The sequence below is a fragment of the Uloborus diversus genome, chromosome 1 (genome assembly GCF_026930045.1).
Source record: "Uloborus diversus isolate 005 chromosome 1, Udiv.v.3.1, whole genome shotgun sequence".
In the NCBI taxonomy this organism is placed as follows: Eukaryota; Metazoa; Arthropoda; class Arachnida; order Araneae; family Uloboridae; genus Uloborus; species Uloborus diversus.
In genome coordinates this window covers 58,932,586-58,942,764 of record NC_072731.1, presented here as the reverse complement: position 1 = coordinate 58,942,764, position 10,179 = coordinate 58,932,586, and the positions used below count along the sequence as shown (strand labels likewise).

The 10,179-nt window shown below is 32.6% G+C and overlaps 1 non-coding gene across 1 annotated transcript; it reads right to left on the bottom strand.

Annotated features, from left to right (window-relative positions):
* Positions 1 to 226: 226 nt before the first annotated feature.
* Positions 227 to 300, bottom strand: Trnav-aac (transfer RNA valine (anticodon AAC)). Its single transcript has one exon. It is a non-coding gene; the product is annotated as a tRNA-Val (tRNA).
* Positions 301 to 10,179: the final 9,879 nt, after the last annotated feature.

Here is a 10,179-nt window from a genome sequence, read left to right as displayed (position 1 = left end):
AATTACCAAAATTGGCCAAGGCGTTTAGCCTGCAGAACGCCACATAGAAACGGACATACATACATAGACTGTTAAACACATTACCCGCCTTTGCGTCGCGCACGCGCAGTCGGGTAAAAAAATAATAAATAATAAAACACAGTTGTATTTTTACTTATTATATTAGGAAAAGGAAGTAATATCAAATTTTCCTAAATTTCGTTCTTAGCCAAAATGATACCACTCTTGTACCCACCAGGTCTCGAAACCTTGGACCTTCCGCACGTTAGGCGGATGTGATAACTACTACACCATGGGTACACACTTCGGGTAATAATTTTAAATGGGAACATAAGTAGTTTTTTTTTTTAATCATTCTAACACAGATTTAATTTAAGAAAATCATTCCAATGGTTCAAAAAAAAAAAAAAAAATCTTTGTGTGTAGTGTATAATTGCATTAATAAGGAAAACGAATACTTCCGAGTACCCACCAGGTTTCAAACCTGGGACCTTCCGCGTGTGAAGCGAAGTTGCTATGTACTACACCGGTACCTCGCTTGTTTTCTATTCAAATCGATGATAAATTTGTTCAAATAATTTAATACCGAAACTAAAGCAAGAATTCAAGGTGTCCAGGTTCGTCCAAGGATCTTTTTTTTTGGAAGATGTGTTTCTACATTTAATCTGGGATCAAAAATACCTACGTGTACCCACCAGGTTTCTACCCTGGGGTCCTTCGCGTGTGAAGCGGATGTGATAACCACTACACCATGGGTACGAATGCTTCTCATTGAAGAAGCTGAAACGTAGAAATGGGTTTTTTCCCTTTTATATTTGAAAAAGTAAGTATTGTCCGTTTTTCAGCAGTTGAGACTTGGCCACGCCGCCCAACACGTGGTATCGGAAGATTCTATATGCGTCTTTTGGGGATGAGGCTTCAGACCAACACTGAGAAAGGTTGCCAGTTGGCCATAGTTATCGCAATGGAAGAAGACGAGTGTTCTGTAATTTTCTAAGAAATCACCTCCCACCTTCTCTCTCGAAGAAAAGGTGGTAAAAATTTGCAGTGTATTTCCATACATTTCGGGTTAATTTATCATTGATTTTGCAAAGGAAATCCGAAACTTTCTGTTTTTCACACTAACTAAACATTTTCTGCAAACACGGTGAACAGTTACAGGTGAAATTGGAACGAAAATGTTTCATTCTATTATGCTGAAACTTTCACGGAACTCAAACGTGGGTTTTAAAACATTTTCTAATTTTAAATCTCTGATTGCATTTTGTTAACTTTGTCGGTCAACCATTTCTCACCTTATTTTCGATCCAATTTTCTTCTTTAAAGCGTTTTTTTTAAGTATTACACAGTAGTATGGGATAAATGAACTACTTTTGCAATATTCCGAACTGTTTTACTTCGCATATAATGAAGAATTAATACATTTTCGAATTGCGTTTGTTGTTACTTTGCGAATTCGACCCATTTTGAAAATAATACGTAGAATTTGTGAAGTAAACAAGCAAAATTAATACCAAACAATCTTTTAACCACTGCATTGAAAAAATAATTTAAAAAAAAGAAAACGACAGACGACAACTTTAATTTCGAAATTTTCTGAAAATATTTCTATGTCAATTCGTTTTTGGCCCATTTCAAACAGTCAATATTTTGTAAAAAATGTTGGGTTGATGTAATACAGAGACAGTATAAAAACGTATTTAACTACGATTTCAGTTTCTAGGTACTTCATTTTTAACCACACACATTTGAAGCGTACGAATAATTTTGGAAGCCACAGTAGGTAAGTTGCATTCTGTGTGCCACATTTCAATACTTAAGTACTATTTTTTTTTCCAATATAACTTTTATTCTTCAGAAATGAAAAAAGGAACAAAACAAAAGTTAAAGCTTTTCACATGCCAATATGGTTATCTACAGAATAATTGAATAAGTGCCTGAAACAACGTTTTATGTTACTGTTTTGACCTATTTATTTTTGTAAACACGAAAAAATGTATACGCTTTTTTTTTTTTTAAGTTTTAGCGATTACTATAAAAGTAATTCAATTCTTTCAGTACTTTTACGGAACAGCGTTACGTGTGGGGATCATAAAATTGGCAAAAATTTGTTGCCCGTATTCTAATACAGCTCTGATCATTGACGGCTATAAGGGAGGGGCGATGGGGGCGATCGGCCCTTCCTTAAGTCGAGATGCAGAACTCTTCCACGGCATATTTTTGATACTGAAGTTGAAAATTGTTTTAGCCTATCTTCAATAGTTTTACGAAGCTATTGCTGTCTGGAAAATGAAATTGTTTCACATATCTTAACACTTTAGAGATAGGGATCCGAACTTTATATAGGAAGTATTTCAAAGTTCCAAAAATTCAATTTTAGATTATTTTAATGATATTAAATAGGGTTATAGGGTTCAAGGGCTCTTCTCAGGAAAGTTTCGAAAATTGAAGTCCCCTCTCCCCCCCCCCCTCCAAAATAACTGAAATGAGACGATCTTTCATCGTGTTTGGAAGGGGGGGCAGCTAAGGTTTGCGAATTTATAAAAGGGAAAAAGTGTGACATCAATCGCCCCCTCCTTGAATAGTCTCTGGATCCGTCCTTGACTCTGAATGTAAAAGGCGAAATTTTTAGCAAGAAACGTTGCTATAGTCGACCTATTCAGTTGTTCACCGTATCGCACATTGCTCCCCCCAGCCCTCCGCACCATTTAGGTGAGCTAACTTTGCGATTTTTGTGTCGAGAAAGAGCATTAAATTTAGAATTTAAATCAGTAGCGGGTGCGGTTTTCCAAATTTTGAATTGTGTCACTTTCCTTGCCGGGGTGCAATATGATTCTTTGTTAAAAACATACACCCAAGCAGCACAGAGGCGTTCAAAGCTCGTTCTATAACACGTTCTGAGCACACCATCCGACACGTTCAAATTACGTTCTCTCAGAACGGTCTAAAAAGCGTCTATGTGTCTCGTCGATCGATGTCGTATAGCACGTCAAAATCTGGTGTTGTACCACCGCTTTTGCAACAATTTTGAACGTGGAACATTACGTTATATTAAAGTGGTAGGATGACGTTTCATTTTGGTGTTAATGAAACAATACTGAATTTTCTGCTTTCACAGGTAAAAAAAAATCGAAAAAATGAAGGGTGTACCCCATAAAGGCGTTTTCCACTTACAAATTTAGTTTTCGTCACATCTCTGCTGAATTTCGTACTGAAATCTTTTGATGATCGAAAATTCCACATAGAAAGACATCCCCTTCTCAAAGAACATTACAATGAGGATTCTTCTTTACAAAAAAATCCAGTTTATGTCGGATGTTTGACAAATTTGGCACACTCAATTTTGTCAAGTCATTTGATGATCAAGAAGTCTCATAGCGGAGTCTTCACCCCATTTCTATGGTGTGCAGATGCCCACATAACAGGACTTTTTCTTTTACAAATCGAACTTACCAAATCTGACTCGTAGATACTTTGATGCTCAAGAACTCCCTTGGGGTTTTCGCCCCTGCCGATGGGAAACAATATATAGAGGGATTTTCCTTGTACACATTCAGTTTACGTCGGATCTTTGCCAAATTTTGCTCATAGGTCTTTTGATGCTCAATAATTCATACAGAGGGTTTTCCTTCTTACAAAAATCTAGTTTACACTGGACCTTTGACAGATTTTGCACATAGTTTTTTTTTTTGAAGCTGAAAAATCCACATAGGGGAATTTCGCCTGCCTATGGAGGTGGAAATTCCCCCCAAAAAAGATTTGCCCTTATGCAAAATTCAGTTTATGTTGGATCGTTGAAGATGTTCAGGAATTCACATAGGAGAGTTTTCTTCCCACCCAAAGGGAGGAAAAACCCCATAGAGCGTTTTCCTTTTTACAAATCTAGTTTATGATATTTGCCAAATTTGGCACATAATTCCTTTGATGCGCAAAAATTTACAAAGGGGGAGGGGGAGTTTGGCCTCCCGTCATAAAGGGGTTTTCCTCTGACAATTCTGGTTTACGACAGATCTTTTCCAAATTTAGTACAGAAGTGTTCTAATGCTCGAAAATTCAAGTAGAGGAGTTTTTGCCCCTCTAGTAAAATGCAAAAATATCTTATACAAAAATCCAGGTAATATCAAAGCTTAGCCAAATTTGGAAAATATAAATTTAACGTTTTGCAAAATTTGGTACATTGAGAGGGGACAAGGTCCTTCGACTCCTCCCGTAAACACTACCTTGAATTACAATGCTTAGATTTTGTGCACTTTTTCCTAAACGTAGTTTTTTTTTTTAAACTTTTGTTTACAATATCTGTTAAATGTGTACAGTTTTTGTAAATCAGAGTTTTATATTTTCTGTTCTGCAGACTTAAATAATAACACAAATTTACAAAAATACCGATTAATTTACAGATTTTGATGAAGTGAACATTTGTAGAGGCTTTACTGTCCTGAAATGCAACTCCCTAGTGCGTCTTGCAGCCACAGCACAATTTCGAAGTTCGACTCTTGGGTTTATTCAAGGTGTATTACAACATATCTTCAGAAGTAATTTCCCATGAATACATGAACAGGGTTTGAAGAAAAACCGGGGTAATTTGAAAAACCTTAGCTACCCTGGATTTTTTTTTATCAAGTACCCTGGTCATTGTTGAAAATTGCGGACTATCTTACAAGAAAAAAAATTAATCTTGATCACTATTTTAACATTGCTTAAACTGTACCACTTTGTTACTTTTACTTTTCATAGAGATGTGAATAATTTTAAATCCTGAATTTATTTCTACTCAAATTTATTATAAAAAGCGTCAAAATTGAAGAAAAAAAAATTTGAAAACCATTTAGCATTTACATAAAATACGTAAAATACACTGCCAGCTAACTTTTGACGAAAACTACTGAAAACATTTAGCATTTAGGTGAAATATTATCAAAATTGATTTTTCTGAAACATGACCACACCATAAATAGAAAACAGATTCATCCATAGAGAAGCAAGTATGTCACATTTTGAGAAAAGCTTTTCTTTTAGTCCCAAAAGGCATTTAGTACTATTCTATTTCTTCAGTTTGTTTAAAAAAAAAAACCTCTGACTAAGTTTTATGTTAAAAAGAGCCGCATGAACCATAACCATGAATCATATCAAGTATTTTATATATTCTTCCACACGGGAAGTTGGAAATAAAAATTTGAACAGTATTAAAAAATATTAAAATTAGTAATTATAAAGTCGCAAAATAATTTTGCACACAATAATTCAGAATATGTGAGAAAATTTTCAGGTATGATTACAGTTTATGGAATCTGGAATAATCATTACACAGTTGGTTAATTTTATGAGATTATTGTAATCTACCTTTACACTTTGTAATCTTGCATTAAGCATCCATTAAAAAAAGGGATTCCCTGATGTAGTTAATCAAATAATTTTTTTCCAACAATACAAAAAAAAAAAATAAATAAATAAATAAATAAATAAATAAATAAATGAATAAAATAAATGAAATCTTTGAAAGTGATTGAAATAAATTAAGTAAATTGCTTAGTTTGGCTTCCCAGCAAAGAAATATTTTTTAATTAATCGTGAAATCCATATGCAGTTTTAATTCCTAAAACTTAAGAAGTTGTTCAGAAAGACAGATGCCAATTTTCGTACTTGGTATTATTTATTTTAGATCTAATATGTACTTTGTTTCTGAAGTAAATGTTTCAATATGCGGCAAATTTTGAAAAAAAAAATCGACTTTATCGAGATAGTTTATTTTTTTCAAGTGGTCGTGTTAACAAACCCACGAGTTTTTTTTTTTTTTTTTTTCGTGCTGGGCCCGGTTTGACGAATCCTGTACATTAATAAATTAAAATAGTTCAATAAATAAAATACATATTTTAAGGGGAGTTAGTACCCCCTATACCGTCAATGTTAATTTGCACATGTTCATGTACCTTTCTCTCAAAATCTGTTAAAGATACAATTATGAATTTTTTCTGTACCTTAAGTAGACTTTTTTCTCTATACTGCAGTAAAGTTTTACAGAAAGAAAGCTTTTTAAAAAAATTCTAATTAGATGTATGGAATTGGTGGCAAAAATTTCAAACAAAACACAATTTAGGTTCTGAGAAAAAGGAACATTTTGTTTCAAAAATACCTTTTCTCGATATAACAATTTAAGGAAGAAAATCATACCTTATCAAAATATGTTTACATTTTTTAAAGCTTATTTTAACTTACTTCTCATATGAGCACGATCAAGAAGTTTGTATCATTAAAAAGGTATTGAAATGGAGTATCAAAATATATAGAATTCAAAAAATCGAATTTTTGAAAGTATTTAGGGTACTGACTCCCCTTAAAGCTCTTACAATTTTCAAATGATGCTCTGTAATGGTTAAGATGTATCTACTACATATATGGAGAAATAAATTTAAAAATAAAATGCAGCAACAGTAGTAAAACTATCACAAATGTAAAAATTTGCTAGGGATTTTTTTTTGAAGTGCCTGCTTCTTTTTAGTTGGTCTGTGATGAATAATATTTGGATGACAAAAAAATTTACTTTAGTTGAATCATTTTATGATTCTACTTGAAAATGGTCTCAAATTTTCCATGGACTTCCCTAGTAAAGCCATTTTACGGCATTAACTTTTTGATTGATTAAAGAATTTTATGGTTAAATTCCTGAATTTCCTCTACTCTCCCTTTTCTCTCTCTCTCTAAAATGCAAGATGTTTCTTAGTCCTCAGAAAGACTAATGTGAATTATATTCTTATATTCTTTAGTTAATTGCAAAAAGAATCACGTAAGTCACACAAAAAATCAATGAAGTAACGCATACAAGTTAATAAAAAATTTAATCACAAAATAGCCTTCATTTTACATGATAAACTATTACACATATTTTGATTTTAGGAACAACCAATAAGGAATTAAAAAGAAAGGCGTTGATCGTTTTGTCCTATTAATGACCTTGGCTACCTGAAATTAAAATACAAATAAAAAGACAAAAATTGCAGCTTATAATAAGATTAAGTGCGTAAAAAATTTGAAGTGCTGTCAGAAATCACCTGACGTAAACATTCTTATTTTTTGAATCATACAAATTGAACTAAATAAGTTGGAAAAAAATGTAACCCGAAGTGTTCAAATCCAATAGTACAATACAACCGTTGATCATACCTTGGGAGCCCAGTGTGTTCATCATTTTTTAGAAATAGTCATAGAGAGGCAATACATTCTTTTAACATAAGAGATAATTTGATTTTGATTTTCATTAATGAAAAAAATTACATAATAATGTATGTGGAAAAAAACATAAAGGATGATTCTAATTTTAATCACGGGAAAACCATGCTGCTTTTAAAGGAATTTCAAAATCCAACTCGAGTATCCATGTTTGTGACTTGTGTGCTATATATCGAGCAAGACCCTTAATTTGTCCAAATGGGGAAAAAAATCACTAAGAAAGTTCTATGCGTTTTCTATGATAGTACTTTTTTTCCCACCATTTCATACTGCAAAACACATATTTTCATTACTTTAAAAATAGATAATCTTTATTTCTGCATTTATGCATCTATTTCGCGTGTTTATTTGTTGTTTGATTTGGGACCTAAGTTGGTTAGTATTTTTAGTCAAATTGGGTAATAATTTTAGGTGTCATAACTTGATTCTACTTCTACACAGTAAAACTAGTTTGCACACATATAAAACATAACCTGCTGCTTTCAGGAGAAGATGCTAGTTGCATTACTTAAATTATATATTCTGTGCACATCTCAGCGTAAATAATGAAGAAAGGTAAGAATCAATGTACCACACATATATTCAGAGATATTACTAGAATTATTTTCAAGGTATGAAAATATTCATTGATATTTTTCCAAAATCGCGTTTATTAAGACTTATAACAAATGATGAAATGGAAGTTGTTGGACAAAGAAGAGATGTGCACTAATTTGTTTTTTTCATTGTAAAAAAACCTGCGAAATGTTCCTTGAAAATAACGGACAGCTGAAGTATCTTATTCCTGCCGGTAACATATCCTGCGAAAAAAAGAAAAGTTTTCGTCCCTATCAGAATCTTCCCAAAATTAACCTGGTATTTTTTGGAAGAATTAAAAACCTTTCCATCTTTCCAATACAGACAAACAAAGCCTCTTCACTAAAAATGTTCATGATTGGATGGAGTAATTTTCTTTTTCTGATACTATTCACTATTTTGAGGTTGTAGAAGACCCATTATGTATAGAAAAGCACATGCTGTATCTTTTATATTGAGAATACGTGGGGTTTAATGGAAAAATGTCATTTGATTATTCGGTGTGACATATAATTGTTTTGATTATTTTGTATGCATCTTACTTTCATGTTTTCAAGAAAAAAAAATTGTATGCGAGGATCACATGCCTAATTTTAGTTGTTTTTTTTTCCCCCAAATTCATGCTATAAAGTATGTAATTTAACACGCTTGTCTTCCAATAACTTTATAATTACGTAACGAATTATAACAAGTGTATTAATGAGTGCTTAGATGCTTTTACCTGTTATTTATTTTGCAATATATGTACTTCCTTCAACTATTTTATTTTGTTTATAATTCGAAAGATGCAAAGATTTGTCATTGACTTTAATGTCTAGGAGTTGTAGACAATATAATTCAAAATAAATTAATAAACTTATTTCATTTGTTACTGTTTTAATTTCATTGTGTTCTATTTCATATTGGGTGACTTCATGTTAAATCAGGTGGACACTGAACCTGACCATTTCATACTAACATAAAACTTTCAGAAATTTTGCACTTTTATATCATAAAGATACATATGGTTTAAAAAAAATCTTTCATAAATCATCCTACATAATTAAAATCTGAGCGTCTGTACCTATCAATCTATTATTAATCCATATACATATGTAACTTCTCCCGAACGCCAGTAAATTGACCATCAAACCAGGTACAATTGGATTCGTAATTTTCCCGTCTTATGTTTGGCTGTTTAACATAATCCTCCGATAATAATTAGCAGAGATGTCAATTGGAAACTATTTATTACTAGAATGTCACCCGTCACGGGAGGACAGGTGAAAATTTGCGTCTACATTTGAACGCAGCCATTGCCTGTTTGGTGATATTTTGGTACTTTTAAATTTTAACCCTACCTCCAGTGGATCAACTCTAAACTCTAGCGAAAATTTGTTTCGATATACATTTAAACGCAGCGAATGACTGTTTGGTGATATTTTGGTAGTTTAAGTTAAATTTGGCAGTTTAACCCTAACTCCTGTGGATTAAACATTAACTCCAGTAGATAGTGATGATTGTTGACCATTTTTACCTTTCTTTATTCTCCTAAAATGAGTCTTACCAGTAAAACAGTTAAGTCATCGGATCGAGTTCAGCCTTGTCACGATTAAGCATTTCCCTGCATGTTAAACATTACCAAAACATTCTCAAATTTTCATGCCGTGGCGCGAGTTTCATTGTTGAAACACGCGGGTTACTTGATCACCGACTATTATTTTTATGAGGATAATACATAGGATAATACTTAGAGTTCTCGACATGAAATCTCTATTTTTCGATGACTTTCATCCATTCAAGTTATCAGTGCTTCATCTCAACTTTCCGTAACAATGCTTTTATTGAAATTTATAGCGTGAAGAAAACCATTGAGAAGGAAGATCTGTTGCCATTTTTTTTTCTTGAACATAAAAAAATAAAATTCTGGGTTTTGCTTTGAGGCTTTTCCTGCAATCGGTAGACTTAAAACGTTTCCTTTTCGGTTATTTTTCCGGAATTTGTCGCAAAATTTTACTGTTTTTTTTTTGTTTTTTTTTTCTTTTTGTTCAAGCGTGATTGTTGAACACGCGTCATTTGACACAACTTTCATTTTCGAGGTAGACCGTGCAAAGCCGGGAGACGCAGCTAGTGCGTAATGAAGTTTTGAGATTTGTTAATGTACCTTCCTTCGGTGCTTTTGAAATTATATCTCAAAGCTATGGGAGCATCAGGATTGTGTAAAATAGCTGACAATTACATGCACTTTGATTTGTGTGTGGTGGTCAGTAACTTAAATACTTTTACATAATTTAATATTTAGAAAAAAAAAATCTCAATTTTAAGATAGTCTTTTTGAGATTTTGAACAAAAAAAAAAAGGATTTTCACTGGAACTATTGAGAGATTAGCACCAGGGGTG